The sequence below is a fragment of the Rattus norvegicus genome, chromosome 13 (genome assembly GCF_021556685.1).
Source record: "Rattus norvegicus strain SHRSP/BbbUtx chromosome 13, alternate assembly SHRSP_T2T, whole genome shotgun sequence".
In the NCBI taxonomy this organism is placed as follows: domain Eukaryota; kingdom Metazoa; phylum Chordata; class Mammalia; order Rodentia; family Muridae; genus Rattus; species Rattus norvegicus.
The window spans coordinates 74,838,911-74,851,070 of record NC_141546.1 but is presented as its reverse complement, the minus strand read 5'-3'; the positions used below and the strand labels follow the sequence as shown (position 1 = coordinate 74,851,070).

Here is a 12,160-nt window from a genome sequence, read left to right as displayed (position 1 = left end):
CCTATGGAGGACACTCCTGGGAAACTTCCTTTCCTTCCATATGTCACGAGGTGTCATGACTTAAAAGTCCAGGGACTAGGGATCACTGCTGACACATGAGGGCTGAAAACCTTCAAGTATTTTTCATGTTTGATCAAGTAAGTAGACTGCTGTATAAAAGCCCTGAGTGAACAGTGGTTGTTTTCTATATCCTCCCATCCCCCATTCAACTAGGCTTTATCTCTTTTGTGCATCTTTAAGTTTGATGTAATCCTGATATTTAGATCAGTCACAAGGACCTTGGGCAACTAATGCTGGTGTGGTTCAAAGGGATACTTAAGCCCCATCCCCCGCCCCTTCCCACCACCTCCATACACACAGAGACATATACACACACCCATACCCCATACCTCCCTCCCACACATACCCCCACAACCACACCCCCTCATACATACCCTCCCTACATCTACACACACACACACACACACACACACACACACACACACACACACACACACACATTCTCCCACCCCTATCTCCTTAAACATACATATACCTCTACCCAAACACACACACCCAGGCAGGGAGGGTGTGGGAGAGACAAAGAGAGGCAGAGGGAGATAGACAGAGAGGGGAGGGAGAGAGAGAATAGAGGGACAAGGGGGAGAAGGGAGGAGAGGGAGAGGGAGAGGGAGAGGGAAAGGGAGAGGGGGAGGGGGAGGGGGAGGGGGAGGGAGAGGGGGAGGGGGAGGGAGAAGGGGAGGGGGAGGGAGAGTGTTTGCATAGCAACATTGTCAATATTTAACATAAGTCTGTGGAAACCAAATGAGGTTTTGGGGAATACCTGGACTAGTCTGTGGGTGTGAGCTGAGAGACGGGAAGTGTGTACGATGGGTGTGCCCAGTAAAGAGGTTTTCTGTGATTCTCACTTCCAGCTCTCCAGTTAGTACACTGCCCTGTTTGTGATCCTACACGGCCTGAGTTTCTCTTTTAGTGAGGACAGCCTGGGTCAGCCCTGCCTGCCCCAGTTCTCGTTATCTGAACATCCACTGATGCCCCCAATCCCCTTGGCCTCTGGCCATGTTTTTCAGCTATAAAAGGAGGCTAAAGACAGTGGCTCTGTCTTAGTATTGTTGTGAGAGCAGATACATTGAATACATACACTGTAGTTAAAATGGTGCTGGCAAGGGGCAAATGTTCAGTGACTGGTAGCCTTGTCCATCTGTTTCCTGGTAGGATTTCTTCTGTGAGCTCTACTGTGGTCCTGGGCAGGGAGCTGGAGTGTACAGAAGGGACCACAGAAATGACTCCTGCGTGCGTCATGGAAGGATGGCTTTCATATTTCAGATCTAGGATTGATACTTGTGTAGCTCCCACCAGGGAGGGGTGAGATAAGGAAGATTTGGGAGCTTGATTTTGCTTTTGGAGTCTTGTACAACACAGGGATCATGCTAGTTGAGACCCTCCTCGCCACTATGTCACCTCCCTAACAATGCCGGGATGATGGCAGCCTTCCTGAAAGTACAGGTGTTACTCTTGTCTTTTCCCTGCTCAACACTGGCCTTTACCTCTTAGCATCCTCTAAGGCCCAGTTTGGTACTAGCCTGCACAAGGTGCTCACAAATGCTTTTGTTGTTGATCAATAGATTGACTACCCTTTATAGTTTGGGGAGATGGAAAAATGGGGTTGAGAGTGTCTCTGTGAGGACTATGTTACTGTCACTGGGGCTAGGTCACTCACATTAGACACTAAGGACTCTATCCATGCATACCTTTGTAGACTTCTGCATGCCTGGGTCATGGGGTGAGAGAGTACAGGTAGGACCAGGGTCCAGGAGGGCAGGAAAGCCTTGGAGTAAGTGGATCTTCCTGTTGCAGCTCAAAGCAGCAGCTATGCCCCAAGGAAAGTGGTTAGCTGTCTGGGGAACTAGCCTAGTGAGAATAAAGAAGCTGGTGGCAGAAATTCCAGAAAGGCACAGCCCTGACCTGGACACATGGAAACATGGAGACAAGGCAACAGGGGCAGAGACAGACTTCTCCTAGGGAAGATGCTCTCTCAGCTCTAGAGGAAGCCAGGCAGTGGTTGCAGGCTCCAGTGTGGCAGGTCCCTGAAGGTACAGTACGAATCTGGTTTTTTTTTTTTTTTGAAAGATCTCCATAGGCTCTGGCAGTGTCTCTCACACACAGAGGGGTTTCAGAAATGCTTGGGCATTTAAAAAGTGCAGTCCCAATCATGTTATGATGGCTTTTGCCTTCTGAAGCAAGGCCACCAGGCTTCCTAAGAGTCTGTGCTGTTTTCCCTTCTCAGAGAGAAGCTGAAAAAATGAGTGACAAGAGAAAGTGAAGCATCCAGGTGAGAGTCACTTCTTTTTTCTTTTCTTTTCTCTTCTCTTCTTTTCTTTTCCTTCCACCCCACCCCCCCACCACCGCCGCCCACCGGACAGGCCCACTGCTTATGGTGGCCCATGGCTTTCAGAGGCAGGGGCAGGTAGATTTAGACGAGTTTGAATCCAGCCTGGTCTACATAATAAGTTCCAGGAGAGCCAGAGCTGTACAGAGGGACCGCATCTCAAACATCCTGCCCCTACACCATCCAGGGGATGCGTGGGGAAGGCAGGCTCTCACCACGCAGCTCTGTCAGGCTTGGAACTCAATAGGTAGATTGGGTTGGCCTTAAGCTCACAGAGAGGAATCCACCTGCCTCTGATTCCTCAATCGTAGGGTTAAAGGTATGTGCCGACACGTGACACTTTTGGGAGACACTCTAGACCTCCCATAAATCTAGTGTCTCCCACACCTGCTGGCTGAGGTGCAAATGCCCATGCACTCATAAGGTAGGAGCCCAAACAACTCTGGGATTTCTAGAACAATGTGTTTAAAAAGCTCTCACTGAAATTTAAGCTCAAAGGCCTCAAATAAGAAATCAGGCACTGAAAGTTATGCCACACACGATGGTATACTTTGGCACAGAGTGAATTCGTAAGGATGTAGCTAAAAACATATAGAAAAGGAGCTTGGCAAATCAAAACAACCCTGAGATTTCACCTCACACCAGTGAGAATGGCTAAGATCAAAAACTCAGGTGACAGCAGATGCTGGCGAGGATGTGGAGAAAGAGGAACACTCCTCCATTGTTGGTGGGATTGCAGACTGGTAAAACCATTCTGGAAATCAGTCTGGAGGTTCCTCAGAAAATTGGACATTGAACTGCCTGAGGATCCAGCTATACCTCTCTTGGGCATATACCCAAAAGATGCCTCAACATATAAAAGAGACACGTGCTCCACTATGTTCATCGCAGCCTTATTTATAATAGCCAGAAACTGGAAAGAACCCAGATGCCCTTCAACAGAGGAATGGATACAGAAAATGTGGTACATCTACACAATGGAATATTACTCAGCTATCAAAAACAACGAGTTTATGAAATTCGTAGGCAAATGGTTGGAACTGGAAAACATCATCCTGAGTGAGCTAACCCAATCACAGAAAGACATACATGGTATGCACTCATTGATAAGTGGCTATTAGCCCAAATGCTTGAATTACCCTAGATCCCTAGAACAAACGAAACTCAAGACGGATGATCAAAATGTGAATGCTTCACTCCTTCTTTAAATGAGGAAAAAGAATACCCTTGGCAGGGAAGGGAGAGGCAAAGATTAAAACAGAGACTGAAGGAACACCCATTCAGAGCCTGCCCCACATGTGGCCCATACATATACAGCCACCCAATTAGACAAGATGGATGAAGCAAAGAAGTGCAGACAGACAGGAGCCGGATGTAGATCGCTCCTGAGAGACACAGCCAGAATACAGCAAATACAGAGGCGAATGCCAGCAGCAAACCACTGAACTGAGAATAGGTCCCCCGTTGAAGGAATCAGAGAAAGAACTGGAAGAGCTTGAAGGGGCTCGAGACCCCAAAAGTACAACAATGTCAAGCAACCAGAGCTTCCAGGGACTAAGCCACTACCTAAAGACTATACATGGACTGACCCTGGACTCTGACCCCATAGGTAGCAATGAATATCCTAGTAAGAGCACCAGTGGAAGGGGAAGCCCTGGGTCCTGCTAAGACTGAACCCCCAGTGAACTAGACTATGGGGGGAGGGCGGCAGTGGGGGGAGGGTTGGGAGGGGAACACCCATAAGGAAGGGGAGGGGGGAGGGGGATGTTTGCCCGGAAACCGGGAAAGGGAATAACACTTGAAATGTATATAAGAAATACTCAAGTTAATAAAAAAAAAAAAAAAGGAGCTTGGCAATTCGTGAAAAAGTTAAACATAGAATTATCATGTGATTCAGCAAGCCCACTTCCTAGTATATACACTCAAAGAGCTGTCAATGGGTGTTCGAGGAAATCCCTGTGTGTACCTATTCCCAGCAGCATTGTCCACAGAAATCAAAACTCGAATGTCCACAAAACGGTGGACAGATTAAACGAGTGGCAGTGTGCATGTACAACTAAATAAGATTGGGATGTAAAGAGAATGGGGTGCTAGCAAAGGCCACAGCACAGCTGGATGTTAAGAACATGCCAGGTGAAAAATGCCAGTCATTAATCGTCACGTGCTACATATATGAAATTCCTGGAACCGCCAAGACCACAGAGGTGGAATACAGGTCGGGGGTTTTCAGACACTGGGAGCATCAAGCATCAGTGAGAAGCTGCTTAATGGGTTTCATCTGGGGCCACTAAAGACTCTCTGGACGTAGCTAGGAGTAATTGGTTGTACGGTACTACGTGCCTTTGAACTGCTCACTTTATAACAGTTAATTTTACATACTGTTCATTTAATCCCAATAAAAGGGACAGGGGATGATGTAAAATTTCTTGAAAACAAATGGTGGGGTCACCTATTATTCTTAATCATTTGAAGAGTGTAAAGTGTTAAAGATCTCTCAGTGTATTCACCCACTCCAATAGCAGACGCTGAGTGCACGTTAGTGAGCACACGTTAGTGATGCTTTCCCTTCACTCTTGGGCCCGTCTTAAAGCAAACACTAAACTCTTGTTCCTGGAAAATGTCAGTCAGGAACATCTGACCTTCCCTGTATGGCACATGTCCCACAAGTGTCTCCTCCCTTGGCCCAGGCAGTCTGAAAGAGAGGTATTCTTTCCATGGGAAAGTGGCGCCCGCCATCCATCCACTATAAATTAACACCTCCGGCTCTTTCCTCAGAGAGGCCAGAGAAATAATCCTCCTGTCAAGAAGAATGCGGTCATTGGAGTTAGCTTGTATGCTGTACCACCTCACAGGGCACTGCTTTCTTCCTGACCCAGAGAAGGCTTTGGTCCAAATATCCCACAGGGCAGAGTCAGACATTCTAATTTGGAAGCCAGGAGATCACTGAACAGGCGGTGTCTAGGTGGGGTGGCAGGTTAATGTGGCTCCTTTCCTGGTGAAGGCTTCATTTCTGGATGGTGGGGGTCAGCCACACGACCAGCCTGGAGGCTTTCATCTAGGCTGCTCTGTGCTAACCTGGCAATGGCTGCTTGGCAGACTGAGGGCCTCAGGCAGCAGGTAATGGTTTAGGTTAGGAATGAAGAGTGCAGAGAGGGAAGGGAGGGTGGAAGCCAAGAGGTAAGCATGCAGGACTAGATTTAAGAGTGATGCACTCTCTTGGTTCATTCTGGAATTCCTCCCTAGTGTGAAGCTGAAGAATGGAAATATATGGTGATGTATCATTAGGCAGTCTGGAGGCAGGGCATAGCGATGGCTGTTATCTTTGAGTATTTCAAACTCTTATCAGGACCCCCTGAAGAAACTATTGAGAGGTCGGTATGCTCACAGAAGCACTGTGGAGCCCCGGAAGATTGGATGGGCATTTGTTTATTCCAGTTTCCATGGGAAGGTCACTTCAGCTAAATCTAGTTCCTGTGTGGCCTAAGGTTAGTGTGTGGCTCTGGAACTTGCAGTCCCGGCCAATGCTGTGGGCATCTGAGGACCACAAGCAGAAAGGATATAGAAAGCCTGCATTTTGTCCTGCTCACAGATCTGTGTATGAGACAAAGACGAGGAACCATAGGAAGAGGGACACAGATGTGATGTCTTACTCAGGTTGGGGAGAAAACAAGGACGCTTCTGACTCAGACTGCTGCGTTCTCTTACTCACAGCTGCCATTGTCACATGCCACTTAGGTTCATATGAGCATGTACCTTGTGTCATTTTGCTCCATTTTACCAACACTGAAGGAAACTTCTCAGTTCCCACCGCTTCGCTCCCTGCCTTTAGACCTAGCCTCCCCCCATCTCTATACCCAGGACCAGCTGTTCCCTGTTTGAACAATCTGAAGACGGAAAGTTCCCTTACATGCAATTGTCCTCTCATCGTCAGTCAAGTATTTTTCTACCTTGTGCCAACTTTCTTTTATTAATAGCAAAAACAGAATCACCCTAAAATAATAATTGCCTGTGGGCTTTCCTGAAACCCATGCATCTTAAGATGAGAGTTTTTGGGGAAAGAAATAAACTCAGCTGAAAGACCGTACGGGGAGAAGTTGTCACGTTAAGAGGGAGGGCTACCCTGGAGTGGGTGATAAGCACACTCGTCTCTTCATGTTTAAGCTAAGAATGTAGGGGTCGCTATGGTTTCTTTCTTTTCTTAGAGACAAACTCCAGGGGCAGCTTGCAAACAGTAATGGAGACCAGTACCTGTTCAGTCATGAGGACTGGGCCTGGACATTGCCATGGTCTCTTCAGACTTTCCCATGACAAAGAAATCCCATGTTTGTGTGCAGTTCCTTTTAGAACTCAGCTTCCTTTCCCAGCCTCCACTAAACGCCTACTCAACTGTCCCAGATGGTGTTCTGTTCAGACAGCACTGGACAATGTTGGGAAAAGACACCTGAGCTGGCTTGTGGCCCTAGGGATTGTCCTGCAGGGAGGCTGCTGTAGATTGTCCCTTTGCCACTTAGAGAGAGAGAAAAGGTCTCTCTCGTCACTGTTCTTATCTCTTTCATTGTAACCATGACTAGTGTTGTGTGCTACAGTTATTCACCTGAAACCTTTCCCATCAAACGAACGAGTTATATGTTGGCGCGTGATAAGGAAGGAAAACTCCTCGCTGGTCTCTGAACACATACTAATCTCTGACTAATAATCCAGTTTTCATGATTATTTGAGCAAACCCTTGAAGGGCTTTAGTTACTAAGGCACCAGTACACAGTCTTCCTGCACAAGAAGTGTTTGGGAACTCCCAGGTAAAGTCAAAAGATTAAAGTTGCAGATACAAACAAGGGGGGGGTAGTTTGGATATTGTCATAAAGAAAGGGTCCAACTAAGTCCCTTCAAGATCTGGAGTTTGTCTCAGAAGCCACTCTAAGAAGATTCAGCCTTCAATCTTGTGATCTTGTCATTTTATCTTTGCCATCATTTGAGTGCTGCATACAGAAGTCCAGGTGACCCTGACCTCCGATGGTACTGGGTATTCAAGTGGTACTTGCGTTCTGGTTCCTCCACCAAACAGCTGTATAACTGTGGCGCCCACTTCCCCTTCCTAAAACCCTGTTTGCTCATCTTTGAAGTGAAAGGGCAGGGTTGGTTCATCTCTAGAGTGTTTTCTTCTTTTTCTTTTTTCCATTTGAAATATCTGATTCTGTTACTTCCTCCTCATCAACAGCCTTCTGTTCACTTAAAAGTCTTGACGCTGACATAATATTCAGACTCCTCTGAGTTGGAATCTGAGATATACCGGAATTTCTTGAGGATACAGGCTTCGCTGGTCAGAATGAGAAGAAACCACAAATATACCCTAGCTATAACTGATATCCAGATTTAGAATTACCACCCATTAAACTGACACCTCTGTGAAGATTAGAATAGTCACCTGTGGGTTGACTCAGCTGCAAGCCTGGTACATCAATGGCCTCTCAGATAGAATTCTGGCTACTTTGGGCTCCACAAGCCTCAGAAGTTCTTGTGCAGTGCATGCACACAAATTACCACAACATTGCTTCTTTCGGCTCTGGCCCTTTAAGCTGAGTAGTAGGAAAGAAGAGAGGTTAGGTGAGGCTAGACCACACATAGCACTGATAAGACAAAAAGACTTGTCGTTACTGCCTTAAAATAGCTTATTTAAAAAGTGCTATCTACCCATGATGCTGTTATGTCTGTCCTGAGCACACACCCCATGTGGTTTAGGTAGCTTCAAGAGGTAATAATAATAAGCCCTCACATTTTATAGAGTCTTCATTTTTACGTAGCACATTAAATGTACTTATTTTTTTCGATTGGATTCTGATTTTAACCACTGCCTTGTTGTGCAATAATTATCTATTTGAACTATGAAGGAAAGGAAGCTGAGAGAGTTAAAGACTTGTTCAGGAGCGGTTGGTAAGTGGTCAAGTCAGGTACTGAGCATACACACAAGCCCAGCTCCTTCAAGTTGGCTTTTGCATTTTGATTGTTTTTGTTTTTTGCCCCTACGCCAAGTACATAATAAGATCTGGGTCTGGGCACTGGAATCCAGAACTGAAGGTAACTCTGCCAGGGTTTGCAAGCAGTCCCATCAGGCCGTTCTCTTCATTCCGACGAAGACAGGGCTCTCACACGGGTCTGGGAACTAACATTCTGGAGAGGTGGTAGTAAGATCTTACAACTGAACTAAACCTTCCTCCTCCTCCTCCTCCTCCTCCTCCTCCTCCTCCTCCTCCCCCTCCTCCTCCTTTTTCAGTGAGTGGGTGATACCTAGAGGTTCATTCACCTAGCTAAATGGATAGGTCATATTTGAGCACAATTATTCCAGAATTACTTCACAGTTTTAGGAATTCCTCTGCCAAGTCTCCCAGGAAAGCCTTACTCCTAAGCTGTCTCCCTAGCCTGCACTCTCAGTCTCCATTGCCCCTGTCTCCGTATAGTTCTCCTGGATAGTTCTTCCCTCATCTGGCCGGTGATGCTTTCTCCAAACACGAATCTGAGAGGACCTTTCCACTACCTAATCACGGCTTAGTACAGTTGGAAAAAGACATCCCACTCTTGGCAATAGAGGGTAAATCCCCGTTCTATGCTGCTCCTCCACCTGCGTTGACTTCGTGAGAGCCTTTTCCTTTGCCCACAGTACCGCTCCCCTGGGAAATGCTAGAACCTGATCATGCACCACTGTCTTCCCAGATGACCATTGCTTCATCCGTTGCAGGGTTTCTCTGTTACTATTATATGAAGTACAGTGTTCTGAACTGTAGTTTGTTTCTTAGTCTCTATTTGCCTGTCTGGGGGCTCTTTGTAAGCAGAAACGACATCATTGCCTTAGATTCCACATCCCTGGCACATTGCCCAACACACAGTAGGTACAGTGATGCTTAGCTAATGAAGGTGCCCCATCTATGATAAAACTGGTAGCCTGCTGACTGTTCATTGTCTTCATGGGTTTGATCCTGCAGCTTCTGCCTCTTTTGATTCTGCAGGCAGAACGTTGACAGTGACATTGTTTTGTAATGGGCCCTTTTCCTAGAACTGTGTCATGGGTAAGGGAGGGGAGGCAGAATTTCAGAAGAAGGGAGGTGCCAGGCCAAGGGAAGACACATCAGACCAAGAGGTCCATAGAACTGAATCGTAGCTCAAAAGTAGGAGAGATCCTTGCAAAACCACCCCCACCCATAACTATAGACTGTGAAAGTTTAATTCAAAAAGTTACATAAAAACAAAGTAAGGGAAGACACAGCTGCATTTAATGTAGCAGCATCTTTCGGTTTCAGGGTTCTTTAGCTGGCATTGCTAAACGTTATAAAAGGCTTAAGGACAAGATGCACCTGTGTAAAATGTAAGACTTGTTCTTGGTCCCCGACAGTACCTCAGAATGAAGACTCCTTAAAATTAGTTTCGGGTTCTTATTCTCTTTCCAGTAGTGGATGAAGCACAATGGCTTTAGTGGGCACGAGCGTGGGAGTTGCTTGGGTGCTGTGTCCCTCCTTCCACTCTGGGCAGACTGGGCAGAGCAGGCCTGCAGGTTCCCGTGGACGGCTGGCTGGGGTGCTCTGTGGCATTAGGACAAGTGCTAGTCTCTGCTTTGGACTCCCTTTCAGAGGCAGGACTGGTGTTCAAAACAACGGCTATCATTTACTTAACTACTATTACACAAACCATTCCTACAAAGCCCTTCAAAACGTAGGGAGACAGGACCTGCTGTATGTTCCAATCCACCTTTATGGCTCAGAAGAAGATCAAGGACCATTTAGAGAGTCAGAAAAGTTCAGGAAAAAAAAATTGTGTCACACAAATTCTCTGGAGACTCAGAACAGCATACAGATCTCGCTCCACCCCTTGGCTCCGGGCCACATTTTCAGTTTGGTCAGTTTCTTGGCCCCATTGAAATTATAGTTTCCTTTAGAATGATTTAAAAAAAACAAAAAAACAAAAAACAAAACCCAAAAACCAGCGGGTATGATTTTAGGAGCATCTTAAGTGCTGACTTTGCCCGTGGAGACAGCGTCCATCTGCTCCTTTTCAAGTGGCTCCTACCTGTAGCTAGTGTCAACTGGAGCTGAGAACTCCACCCCAAACTCCAGAGGAGCCCATGTGGCAGGCCAGGAGCTGAAAGAAGTTGAAAGACCTCTAGAAGGAAAGCAAGGAGAGAACGAAAGCAGCTATGCAAGAGGCTTCTTCGAAATAACCCCTTTATCTCACTTCTCTCTGGGGCGGATTTCACTCCTCTACGGAAAGTCCCCTTTCACAGCGAGGGCAGCTCCCAAACGTATTTTGATAACAACAGCACAAAGCGATACAGAAAGTTTTGAAACTCACCTTTGGGTCCGCTGGAAGGCTTCCTGCTGGCAGGACCGCTGGATCTGTTCCGGTGCTGTCTGAAGTGACTTGGGCACAGGGTTGAGGTCTGGGTCCCTCCTCTAGCCCCTCCCTCCCACTGCCAGGTCCCGGGAGGGAGGAGGTTCTGCGGATCAGTGGGTGCCACCCGTGTGTTGCGGAGGAAAGCGCCCCCGCGTCCCTGGTTGAGGTTTCACAGCACCCAGCTCTGCTCATGAGGTCAGGAACTCGACTTCCTGAATCTGACTGGCTGGCTCCGCCGCTCCCCAGCCCAACTCATACCTTAAACTAGGACGCACACGCCACAGCAGCGCGGGTGTCCTTCCTCCGGGTCTCCAGGCCAGTGTCCCCACTCCGCCCCGCTGTGACGTTCTTTTGCCCCTCCACCCCGAGCACGCCTCCTTCAGGACGCCAGAGCCAGCTTTGCACACAGATGTACCAGTGTTCCCAGAGGCATGGGGTGTAAACTCCCAACTCTGGCTTAAGGAAAAATAACAGCCCCATGCTGTGGAATAAAGCCACCTTCCAGGAAAAGGGTTGGGGTGTCTTAAGGGTGAGCGAGCCGCCAGCAAGGCAGTGCCTCGTTCTCACAAGTGTGAGTGCTGGATGGGAGTTACCTGGAGATGTTAGGAGCACAGGAGATGAGGACAACTAACTTCAAAAACGTTCTTAGGGGTTCTCCCTTTTCATTTTATTTGTTCCTCCTGTGCTTATATTCAGATTTCTTGTGTCTAACTCCGCCTGCAAATGTAAAGGCCGGATGGTAGAGAGCTTGCTCAGTGCCTCCAAGGCTTCTGGAGGGAAGCTGGGAAGACATGAGGGCAGAAGCGGCTGTGGAGAAACTAGGGGCTTTCCCAGAATCACCTTGGGAAATCTTGGCACAATTAAGGACCCGGGATTCTACCCATCGGATTGTAACGGAGCTGGAGTTTGCTTTCCAGCGGCTGTGGCTGTGCCATAGGGTCTTTTGGCCTTTGGGTGACCGAATTAAAGCGATTGGTGATGCCAACTGTCCCAACTGAGAAACAAGAGTGTTTCTGTTTACTCAAGAGAAGCCGGCTGGCTCTGGGTTGAAAGGCCAAAGAGAAAACCCAGCACTCATCCCGAAATGGCAAGAATAGTTAGGTAGCCCTGTGGTCTTCTTTCAAGGGCAGATTAATTAGGGATTTCCCCCCCCAGAAACCTCACAGAGAGAACTTGATCTAGATCTGTTGTTGTGCCTTTAAAACCAAGTCTCACTAAAATAGCCCTGGCAGGCCGGGAGCTCACAATGCAGAAACAGGCTCGCCTTACAGAAACCTGCCTGGCTCTGCCTCTTGACCGATGGTATTAAAGGCATGTTTCATTATGCTAGACTTGAATGATAACAAGAAAAGTGGTCCAAGAGATCTGCTTGTTGGGGTGGGGGTGGGGTTAGTA

The 12,160-nt window shown here is 47.5% G+C and overlaps 1 protein-coding gene across 17 annotated transcripts in view; it reads right to left on the bottom strand.

Annotated features, from left to right (window-relative positions):
* The window catches only part of Kiaa0040 (KIAA0040 ortholog), a 37,570-nt gene extending 26,478 nt beyond the window's left edge, over positions 1 to 11,092 (bottom strand). For 5 of the 17 annotated variants that reach the window (XM_087579788.1, XM_087579790.1, XM_087579795.1 and 2 more), the window contains exons 1-2: positions 10,724 to 11,092; positions 9,774 to 9,957 (exon numbers count right to left, since the gene is read on the bottom strand). The gene's annotated coding sequence lies outside the window, so the exon portion shown is untranslated. Of the gene's footprint in view, positions 1 to 7,811; positions 7,963 to 9,773; positions 10,514 to 10,723 lie in introns of all 17 variants that reach the window. The other 12 variants (XM_087579793.1, XM_087579792.1, XM_087579800.1 and 9 more) reach the window with 6 other exon arrangements.
* Between the last annotated feature and the right edge of the window lie 1,068 nt (positions 11,093 to 12,160).